Source organism: Caretta caretta, chromosome 7, assembly GCF_965140235.1.
Source record: "Caretta caretta isolate rCarCar2 chromosome 7, rCarCar1.hap1, whole genome shotgun sequence".
Taxonomy (NCBI): Eukaryota; Metazoa; Chordata; order Testudines; family Cheloniidae; genus Caretta; species Caretta caretta.
In genome coordinates, this window is record NC_134212.1 from 18,924,000 (window position 1) to 18,935,498 (window position 11,499).

Genomic DNA, 11,499 nt, shown 5'->3' on the forward strand with positions numbered 1-11,499 from the left:
GAATTTTATACAGCTATTTGCACCCCATTTTGCATTTGATCGTGCAAACTGCCGAGCACTGTCAGTGAAGCCAGTGGGCATTGAGTGTACTTAATACCTTGCAGAGTCATAAATATTCCTAAGGCTCTTCCACATCCAAGATGAAGGGCTTCTGTAACCTTTCCACACCTAAATGAGTCCAGTATCTTCCTGGAGCAAGTTTACACTACCGCCTAAATCGATATAACTTATGTCACGCAGGGGTGTGAAAAAGCCACATACACCCTCCCAGAGATGCAAGTTTTACACTGTCCACACCAGCGCTATGTCAGTGGGAGATGCTCTCCAGTCGACATAGCTTCTGCTTCTTGATAATGTGGAATAATCATACCAACAGGAGAGCACTTCTTCACCAGACACACTCCAGCAGCGCAGGCTGCACTGATGTAGCACTATAGTGTAGACTTGCCCTTATTCTTCCCATGCTTTTTGGGAAACCTGGTTTATTCAACACATCGGTGGGTACCTGTGTTATATCAGTAAAATAAAAATCAGCAGGATCTTATTAAAGGGGAAAAGGCAAAATGCCACATTTATTGTGAATACAGAAAGAATCATAGTAAGCAGTTAGTTATAGCTATAACATTCCATTCAATTTCATATTTATTCACACATTCATTCATACACACACACAAACACAGGTTCTGCAAGGTTGTTATCATAGTTACCAGCCTTAGAGTTGCTCATGCCAAGCCACTGGCCAGGTGGCCTGGACATGAGGAGGGAGCAGGGCCTTGTCAGATGCTCATCTGATGCTCCTGGAAGTCGGTTTGCAGAATCAGACCCCAAAGTTCTCACTTTCTAGAGTCCATTTTTAGAGGAATTTCTTCCTATGCCAGTCTATGGGAATTGCTTCATCATGCTGTTGCTGAATCAGTCAGCAGATGCCACATTCCTGATGGCTCCGTGCTGCCAGATGTTATCTTGTTGTTTGGTTCTCCCATTCTTGAGGCAGTTGGGTGGATTCCAGTCTGCACTCCGGGGGTTCTCTGGTTATTTCCACTTGACGCCTTCTTCAGCCGATGGACACTGGATTCTTACGCTGGCACCTCCCTGATCATTCAGTTATTATCCACGCCAAACATCCATCCACATACATCCTCTATCTCTATTTTAATCACAATTGTTAACAAAGTGAAATGAATACAACAAAAGGGCGGGGAGTCTCTGGGTGCTGTTTCTGTTGTTACAGAGTATTGCTTTGAGTCTCTGTGTGAGTAGTTGTTGTTACAAAGAATTGCTTTGAGAACAGAGCAGCTTGCAAGTTTCACACATAGAGGGAGAGAAACAGTACCAAAAACCAAGAGACCTCTTAATTAGTAATACCCTGGAATTTAAACTCTGGGGAATCAAACTGATTTGTGATTTTAATACAGAACTTCTTTAATATGATCCAACACCTGTCTCTGAGGTTTATTTTATCATTTGTATTATAGTAACATCGAGAGAACACAACCAAGATCAGGGTCTGACTGTTTTAAACACTGTATGTACATATAGTAGGAAACACTTTCTGCCCTGAAGAGCTTATTATATAGACAAAGAAAATATTCTTACTCCCATTTCACAAAAGAGATGAAATTACTTGCCTAAACTCTCAAGGAGTTTATGGCAGGAACTGAACCCAGAGCACCTGAGTCCCAGTCCAGTGTCTTAACCACACACCATATTTTCTCCCTTTTCTCCACAATTGTTTGTTCTTTCTTCTTGTCATCTGGATTTGTTAAGACCTGACCTACTTTCAGCTCCTCTCTATTCAGCTGATGTAACCTAATTTTCCTGTTGCCAAAGCATTGGTAATATTTTTTTCTGTTTCATCAGTTTTTAAAAAATGTTGACTAGTTCCTCTTCAAAATGAGAAGTAGATATAAATGTGTCAGATATTAATTTATAAATCTATTTTTACTGATTCTTGAGTCATGTGGCAATGTCATTTTGGAGCTGTTGACAGTGTGAATGTAACAGCAGGTCTGTGTGATACTGTCTATCACTATAACATACATGAATATGTCTTTCAGTATATTTAATACTATCCATTGCCTGAACTAGTCAAAAAAATTGAATTCTAATAGTGGCATTGAAGCTTACCACATGCTCACCATATCTTCCACACAGCAGTTCAGAGAGTAATAACTATTGAGTGTATCTCATTTTTCATGGCTGAGAAACATCCTGACATAAGAATGGACTTCATATTTATCCACCACTGGAATTGCAAGAACAGTATTTCATAACTATTCCTCACATCAGTATGATTTCATTTTTCAGCTATACTCATGGTTTATATTATTCATTAAAAGTTAAAAGTATGGTCAGGTATAAAGCAGGTCTTTTTGTTTTTCTTAATAAATTATTCAAAGAAGCGTCTGCTGTTTGAGGGACACTCTTTTAGACAGTTGTTCTCAAACTTTTGTATTGGTGATCCCTTTCACACAGCAAGTCTATGAGTGCGACCCCCCCCCCTTATAAAATAAAAAATATATAAAAAAGTTAACACTATTGTAAATGCTGGAGGTAAAGCAAGGTTTGGGGTGGAGGCTGACAGTTCACAACCCCACCCCACCCCCAAGTAATAACCTTGGGACCCCCTGAGGGGTCATGACCCCCAGTTTGAGAACCCCGGGATTAGATGCTTAAGTGACATCCGGATTATGGTAATTAAAGATCATACGATGATATGGTCTGATCGAAAAATCACTACACTCAATGGGATGTGGTCACGTTCTATAAAGATAAGTAAACCACTGGCATAATCGTCAAGCTACATGGGAAAGTATTTTTTTCAATTGCAGTGAATTCATGTATATGAGAATGAGTCCTGGTCTACACTCCAAAGTTAGGTCAACATAAACCACCTTGCACTGACCTATTTGTGAATGTGTCTGTATTCAAATTTGTCTCTGGCTTACATTAGCACCCTGTTACAGCGACACAGTAAAACTATTTCTCTGAATGGCATAGAGCCATGGTCGACATATTGAGGTCGACACAGTGCGAGTGTAGACACTGAATGACCTGTGTCAAGCCCAACAGTTCTCCAGCAGCTGTCCCACAATGTCTCATTCCCTGTGACAGTGACTGGTCGGGCCACAATTTTAAACTCCACTGCCTAGGGGTCACAGAGACTGAAAGAAACATCCCCTTTAAAATCCCTCACCTGTATTTGAAATGCCTTTTCCTGATTGTCCACCTTGGCAAGCACGCCCTTGCATGCAACTGCCCAATCGACCATGCTGACTCCATGCACTAGACTCTCTCCTGCCTGAAGCAGCTGTGGCATTGGCTCTCTTGGGCCTGTTGGGAGAAGAGGCTGTGCCGGCACTTTCTACCGACCAGCCGCAGAAACATTGACAAGTTCACAACAGATTGCACGAGGGCTACAGGCAAAGTGGTATGACAGGAATCATCAGCAGTGACGCGTGAAAACAAAGGAACTTTGTCAGGGACAGTGCAAGGCCAGGGAACACAATAGATTTGAGGCTACACTGCAGACTCGACGCTTCTACAGGGAACTGTATGCCATATTTGGCAGAGACCCCACCAGCACCCACAGACCACTGCATACCTCCGAGGAGCCGAGACAGAGACCCTTTCCACAAACAGCAAGGAGGAGGAGGAGTCAGGAAGACGCCCCAAGGAACTCCAGCCATGCTGCTAGCAGGACCTCTTTGAGACTATCACAGTTAGCCAGTCCTCCCAGGTGAGCACCAATGAAGGATGAGCCTGATAAAGGGGAAGGGAACTCAGGTAAGCGTGTACATGCATTTACTTACAATGTTTAAATTTAAAGACGGCACTCCGCCCATCCCCAGGTTAACAAGAAAAAGGCATCGACTTAATTGTTTTACTCATACAAGTAGGGGCAGAGATGGCAAACAAATAGAGTGGGAGTTGACAATGGCATCTGCTTTTCATTCCCTCCTGGGATTAGGCAGGGGGAGGGGAGTCACATGGAGTACTTTGTGTATGTGAATAGGAATGTCCCTTTTATCCTCCTGCACAGGTGCTGACTTCCTCCTTGCTTCAGGGGTGCTCAACCCCTGCTCTGGCCCAGGCCCCCGCCTCCACTCCACCCTTCCCCCAAATCTCCAACCCCACCTGCCTCTTCCCGCCCAGTTCTGCCCTCTCCCCTGAGCATGTCCTCTCCAGTGCCTCCTACATGCTGCAGAACAGCTTATCCATGGTGGGTAGGAGATGTTGGGCGGGGGGAGAGGGAGGAGCTGGCTTCCAGTGGGTGCTAAGCACCCACTGCAACATATGGGCCCTGATCGCCTTTGTGACCCTCAGCTGTGAGATGCCAGCTAAAATCACCACCATCTGTTGAATATAGTGCCAATATTCAGTGCCATTGCCCTACATCTACACTCATGGAATAGGATCAGAAATTGTATAGCTTCATGCAACAGAAAATCCTGCCCTACTCCGGGAGGGCCATATGCATACCTGCTAAGCCACTCCAAAGCTGAAGTGGAAATAAGCCACAGGCGTTGGAACTAGGGGTACTGCCACATACACCCCTGGCTTGAAGTGGTTTCCATCATATACATCATATACAGTTCGGTTCAATGGCTCTCAGCACCCCCCTATACAAATTGTTGCAGAGATACTGGAATAAGCATTTATTAAAAATGTTTATAGGAATAAAAGGCAGATGAGCAAATTCACTCTGTATTTGCCAACAGCATCCACTCAGGCCAGATTGGGTCCTTCAGCTGTGACTGACAACCAATCTAGGAACGGAGCCCCGAAAGACAGGCAGATGGAACATCTCCTCTGCACTGGCAACTCCTGCAGCATAGCTGGTTCCAAATGTATCGACTCCTGCCTTTTCGTTGGTCCAAACCAGTAAAGTCAAGAGGGGGACGCTGACACACAGGCAAAGCAACGCCTCCATATTAACTGCCCACGCTATGGGAATAAGGGAAGGGAGTTCTGAAACTTATCTTTTCCTTGTGACTGTAAATACAAGTTACATCTATCTGTTTTTATCAGTAGCTTCACGGCAGCTTTGCAAGGTGGCTCCACCACACCCACAGACCACCTGATGCTGAGGAGGAAGAGAAAGAAGAGGACAAGGGAAGAACATGTTCTGTGAGATCCAGCAAGCCAGTGCCACATCAGACGGTGAACAAAGGGCTTAGAGCGCCAATGTGATTGATAGCATGGAGAAAGACAGAGAATACAGGAAAAAGGACCAGGAGTCCCAGCACGATAAAGAGAGAGAACAGAATCAGAACAGAATAGATCTTCTCAGGCAGCAAACTAAAATGCTGCAGACGTAGGTGCAGGGCTGAATTTATCTTTTGTGGGCCCTGGCACTTGGACCGTGGCCCCACCCCCTGCTCTGCCCATGCTTCCACCCTCTGAGGCTGTGGCCCCACTCAGCCTCTCCCCCCCACCCTGCTCAGCTTCCTCCCCCAAGGACCCCCCACCACTTGCACAGAGGGTGTGGGGGCAGAGAGGAGCAAGCAGGTCCTCCTGGGGAAGAGGCCAAGTGGGGGCCGGGCCTTGGGGAAGAGCAGGGGCAGGGCCCCAGGGGCAGAGACTGAGTATGGGTGGGGTTTTGGGGCAGAGAGCAAGCAGAATGGGGGGCGGGGCTAGGCTTCAGGGCCCCTTCTGAGTGTGGGCCCAGCACCAATGGCGTCTCTGTAAACCTGGTACTGCTCAGGTGTGACATACTATGGTACAATCCTCCCTAATGAGTAACTGTGTCACCCCTGCCCAGCAACCTTGAGTGCCTTACAATGCTCTGGTTGAAGCAGCTCCTACCTGGGCCACTCACAAACAGTTTTCCAGCATGCAAGCCAAACCCTGTACATTTGTGTGTAACTGCAGCCTGCCAGCCACACTGGGTTACACTCTGGCTCTCACCAGCCTGGATTATGCTGCAGGGTGACCCCAACACGAACCCCACTTCTGGGATTTCCCCCCAGAAATGTATGTCCTGTACTGCCCAGCGGTCTCCTGGGCAATACAAGTTATATAAAGTCCATTATTTCTTTAATAGAAATAGGCACACAATTTGGCACTCCAAATGGAGTTTCCCCAGACACTTCAATTGAAACACACTGGATTAGATAAAACAAGTTTATTAACTATAAAGAGAGGGATTTTAGTACAAGTAATGAGGCATAAAAATCAGAAATAGTTACAAGAAAAATAAAGATAAAGTGCAACTGGTGCCTAACTTAACAAATGATGTTAAATTCAAAGCAAAATTTTCTCAACACATGCTTTCAGCAGTCTTACTGACCAAGCACCCTTCCCCCAGTCCAACAGCTGCTTACTTTGTCCCTTCAGGTGCAGTGACTTGATGGGAAGGGAGAGTGGGGGGAAAGAGTGCCTTGGGGTGTTTGTCCTTCCTTTTTACAGTTTCAGTCCCCCTGACAGAGTTTACTCACCACTACAGCACCTCCTGCTGGCTGTCCCATGGATTAGCTTTGCTAACCAGTGCACCCTCTTCTGGTGGTGTCTTACTGCTGTCACTTCTGCTCCTGGACCTGTCGGTCCAAGGACCGCAGCATCCTCTTCAGGACACAACCCTCCGACTGTGACGCACTCTGTGCTCCCCGCTTCTGGGGGAAGAGTATCACAGTCCAGCCACTTCCTCAGTGGTGAGTGGGGGGACCCAGGCTCACCCACTACTCCAGGTCGCAGCCCAGGGACCCTGTAGATGGCCACCACTTGCTGTGTCCTCTCTGCCTCCTCAGTTCGTTTCCCTGGGCCACTTCCTCATGGCTCCCAGCACCTTCTTTGCCCTTACCTCAGGGCTTCAGCCAACTAGTCTTAGCAGCTAGCCAGGAGTTCTCTCTAGCTTTCCCAGTCCCTGTTAGCAGCACTACTCTGACCAGAATGCTAGCACTTCTTCCTCCTGCTAGGAACCTGATCCTCTCTCCTCAAGCTCCAGGTAACTCCAGTGTCCTGCAGCTCTTCTTATATCGGCCTGCCCAGCCCTGATTGGCTGTTCCTCGCAGACCTTTCCTATTGGCTGCTTTTCACACAGCTGCCCTAGGGCTCTGTTAACCCCTTATGGCCCAGTGTGGGGCAGACACCCCATCACAGTTCCCTGCTTGAAAAACATTTCCAGCTGGGTACCAGGAGACAAAAAGTCTATGCGGAAGGATGTTCCCTGCTGCTTTTTTCTCACCTGTTTGAATTTCTTTTGTTTCCCTTCCTGCTTGATGACTCTGTTTATTGCTTAAATACAAATTAAGCAGAGCACACATTCCTTTGTTTAAGACAAGCCTGTTTGCCAACTGACTTTGGAACATGTCTTAATAACACCGTACACAGTGGCGGATTACCGTATGGGCCCATGGGGCCTGTGCACAAGGGCCCTGGCCAATTGGGGGGCCCCCACAGGTCAGAACTCCTCTCCCCCCCGCCCCACCACCCTGCTCCTCCTCTTCCCCCTGAGGCCCCACCCCCTGGCCAGGCCAGATGCCGGAGATGTGGTAGGGTGAGCATATACCTCCCACTCCCGCCCCAGACGGAGCTGGCCCCCCAGGCTGCTCTCCTTTCCCCTCCCTCCTGCGAGGATTTGCCCCCCAGAGCCCCTCTCCTTCTCTCTGCCTCCCATGTGGGGCTGCCCCCGCAACCCTTCTCCTTCTCCTTCCCCCATCCCTTCTGTGTGGAGCTGGCCTCCGCAAGTTCCTCTCCTTCTACAATGTGATTATCACTCACTTTTCCACTGTCAATACATCTCTCATTCTGGCATCCACGCACTGGAGGGCTGGGGCGAGCTCGGAAAAGAGATCCAGGAATGTGAGCTTTTGCAGCTGAAAGTTCTGCAGCCACTGCTCATCATCCCAAATCTGAATTATCATGTGATCCCACTAGTCAGTGTTATTTCTCAGGCCAAGAAGAGATGCTCCACCATCTGCAGCTGCTCCATGAATGCTCCAACAAACTTGATTTGTTGTTCACTATTCCTCAGGAAACTGGCCTTGAAAAAATCATCATGTCCCCTGTTGTTGAAGTATTTCCAGCAGGTCTGAAAATAAAGGAGAATTGTGTATTCTATATTTGCAAAGTTCATGAGAACAGTGCAGCACTCTGTGGGCTCCATGCTTCTGTCAAAGGTGATCAAAAAAGTGTCATGTGAGTTTGTGGGATTTTTTTTTAAAGAAATGCAAAAATTATAAAGTATGGATGGCATTCTGGGATGGAGAAAATTGCATGCTTGAAACTTGACCACTAGCTCCCAGAGATCCCTGGGAAAGTCATTTCTATCTCAACACATAGCAAATATTTCCCAAAAGCCATAGGTGCCAACTCCGTGGGTGCTCTGGGGCTGGAGTAATGTGTCCCAGCCAATTGGTGGTGCTGGACATCTCCCCAAGTCAGGAGCTTCATGGAAGGGATTCTTTGTGAGCTAGAGCTTTCCTAGCTCCCTTCTCCACCAGTTCAGGTGAGCGACCAGGTGGTGGCCATTGTCCAAGCACTACCTGCAGGCTTGGGTTTGAGGCCCAGGAGTCCTCACAGGTAGTGTGTAGCACAGTGAGATACTACCCCGGTGCACTAAACTTTACATCAACATAAGCACTCCTGGTGGTGCAAGTAACCAAGTATGCATGCACACGAGTGATATACAAACTTCAGTGCCTGTATGCTGATGAACCTGTGTCGATCAGTTTGTAGTGTCAACATGGCCTAAGGAACTAGGGAAAGGATGTAGATAGCTCTGCAGATTGATAATTGTATATAGAGCCTCTTACCCCTCAGTTATGTAGCCTGGTCCCTAGTGAATGAAACTGTAACTCTCTGAAGGCTGTTAAGTGAAATGACTGGGTGGATCTCAGTCCAGTTTCTAGTTCCACTTCATTTAAAACCACCATCACAACTGAAAATATTGTTGACAGTCTCCAAGAGAAGAAAGATTTGAGTGGGAGTAGTTCCTGTAGGTGAGGATGGAAGAGGCTGTGGGATGGGGTGGGGTAGAGGACATTTCACAACTGCTCCCCATGCTGCCCCTGGTTTCTGGTGGATCAGCAGACTAGCCTGTGGGCCTGTTAGCGGGCAATTTTCATGAGCACCAAATTTATTTTTAACAGAGGATAAAGAAATAATATGCAACAGTTTTATCCTGGTGATAAATTAGCTCAGCAGTCTGTCATACACTGTATATCAGTTTGGTTCGGTTTGGTATGGAACCAAGGGGAATACATAGTCATTTGAAAGGTTGAGAGACAAGGAGTTCTGTTACTAGGCTTTTCTTTACTGGCAGGTTTGAAAAAAGTGTCATGCAAACAAATGACCCCCTAAGACTCAACAGCAAAGAACATCCCTTGAACCGGATGTTAGTCCTGTTGTCCCTGCCAAATTTCAAGTCAGAAAATTACATTCTGCCTCCTGAAATTCCCCTGCTGTTTCAATTGTACTATTCTCACACATTTTCTGCCCTAGAGCTGACCTGCCAAATTCCCACCCATTTGGAGATAATTTAAACCATAGCAAGGAGGTTTATTATAACAATGATACTTTAATGATAGTTATGATGATCGATCTTATTCTCATGATGGATTTTACAATATGTTTCAAGGAAACATTTACATTTTTTATTTATTCATTTGTGTATTTTTAATTTCCCAATTTGGTAGTCCCAACTTGATAACCTTGCCTAACCTGTCGTGTGCAGTGTTTGCTGTGTGCTGGTACACAGCTATCACATCTCCCCTCCCCAAGAGGCGGCAGTGTTGGGTGAAATGATTCCTGTACCAGTTAAGGGATTTGGACCCTAGGTGATGACAGGCACTATAGAAATGACAACTATTCGTACTAAATCACCCGCAGTAACTATCCAAGGGATTGAGAGGAGCACACAGAAATATGGAATCCTGGCTAATATGACATTATTTAACAGGGAGAGTTATCAAATGTGTCCACAAAATATATAGGGAAGTATATAGTTTCAGTTTGAAAAGTGATTCTTCAGTTACCTTGTCAAAACCCCTGGATGCCAAATTCCATCATAAAGGTGGCTGCATTTCATTGGTGAGCAAAAATTTCTTCCATTTTTTTTCTCAGTTGCCCAGTGAGGCAATGAGCCCACAGATCTCTCATTCCTGGCTTCTATTGCCCAGTGCCTGCCAGGGAAAGTGTCATGCCAGAGACAGTAAGGAAAACATGAGTTTCTACTTCCCTGCCTCCAGTCAACCACTTAGGATAGTAAATTCTCTCTCCCACCTCTCAGTCAATGATCTATAAATAGCCCCCTTTTCTCCCACGTAGGGTAGAGAGGAGCAAGCAGGAGGGGCGATGGGGAAGTATGGGAAAATGGTTGAATGGCTAGGGGAACTTACTGAATTATTGTCATAACGTCGGTATTACTAAACCCCCCAACTGTTAAAAAATCAAGTGTCAGGCCCCAATAAATCACAAGATTACCGTAAAAATCATTATATTTTAAAATGATACATTTGGGATTCTTTGTCCTGTCTTCTGGTTTTTGAACCGTTAGGTGATACTCAGGTCACATTTTCCAGTTTTTCTCTGAATCCATGAGGGCTAGTAACCTAAATTGTTTTAAGGAAACTCAGATTCTCATTACGTCAATGGCTGGAGCTGTAAGAAAACCACCCAAAATGGCAAGACTCATGTAAAATTGTGAGAGCTGGCAACACTGTAACATAACTTAAAGTATATGCATATGATAAGAGACAGGTAAACTTAAAATATGACAAGACTGATAATAATATTTTAAATTAAATAGAAAAATTATAGGGTTAAATATAAATAAAATAACAGAAGAATGAAAAAAGTTAAGAATAATTTACATACATTGCAAATTGTTTCATGTGGATGGAATGAGTCTATGCAGGTGTAAGGATCTACCCCTGTGGATCATTTTGCAGGACTGTATAAACTAAATACAAAAATGCAAGGTTAAAATAACTGAAAAAGTACCACAAAAGTCAAGGGCTATATATCTTTTTAAATAATTGGACTAAGGCAAATGGTTCAGTGAAAAAGTATTTTAAAATATAAAATTGTTTAATAATGTTACAAATGACATTTTTAAAAATTAAAAACCTAATTAGTGGATAACACAACACAAAAGGCAGGTTAAATATAAAACATATGGAAGAGAAGAATTAAAAATGTCTAGAAAAAGAATATCTCTGGGCTGTGGGTTAAATATAATTTTAAAAATAAAGCTATGAATTTGAGAGGAATGATGGTCCAATTCAATTAGGGTGGATGTGGTCCATTTCCAAGAGTTGACAAGAAGAGGTAAATATCAACAGAGGGAAAATTAGTTTTTGTAGTGACCCAGCCACTCCCAGTCTTTATTCAGGCCTAATTTAATGGTGTCAAGTTTGCAAATTAATTCCAGTTCTGCAGTTACTCGTTGAAGTCTGAAACTGCAGAACTGGAATTAATTTGCAAATTTGACACCATCAAATTAGGCCTGAATAAAGACTGGGAGTGGCTGGGTCACTACAGAAATAATTTTGCCTC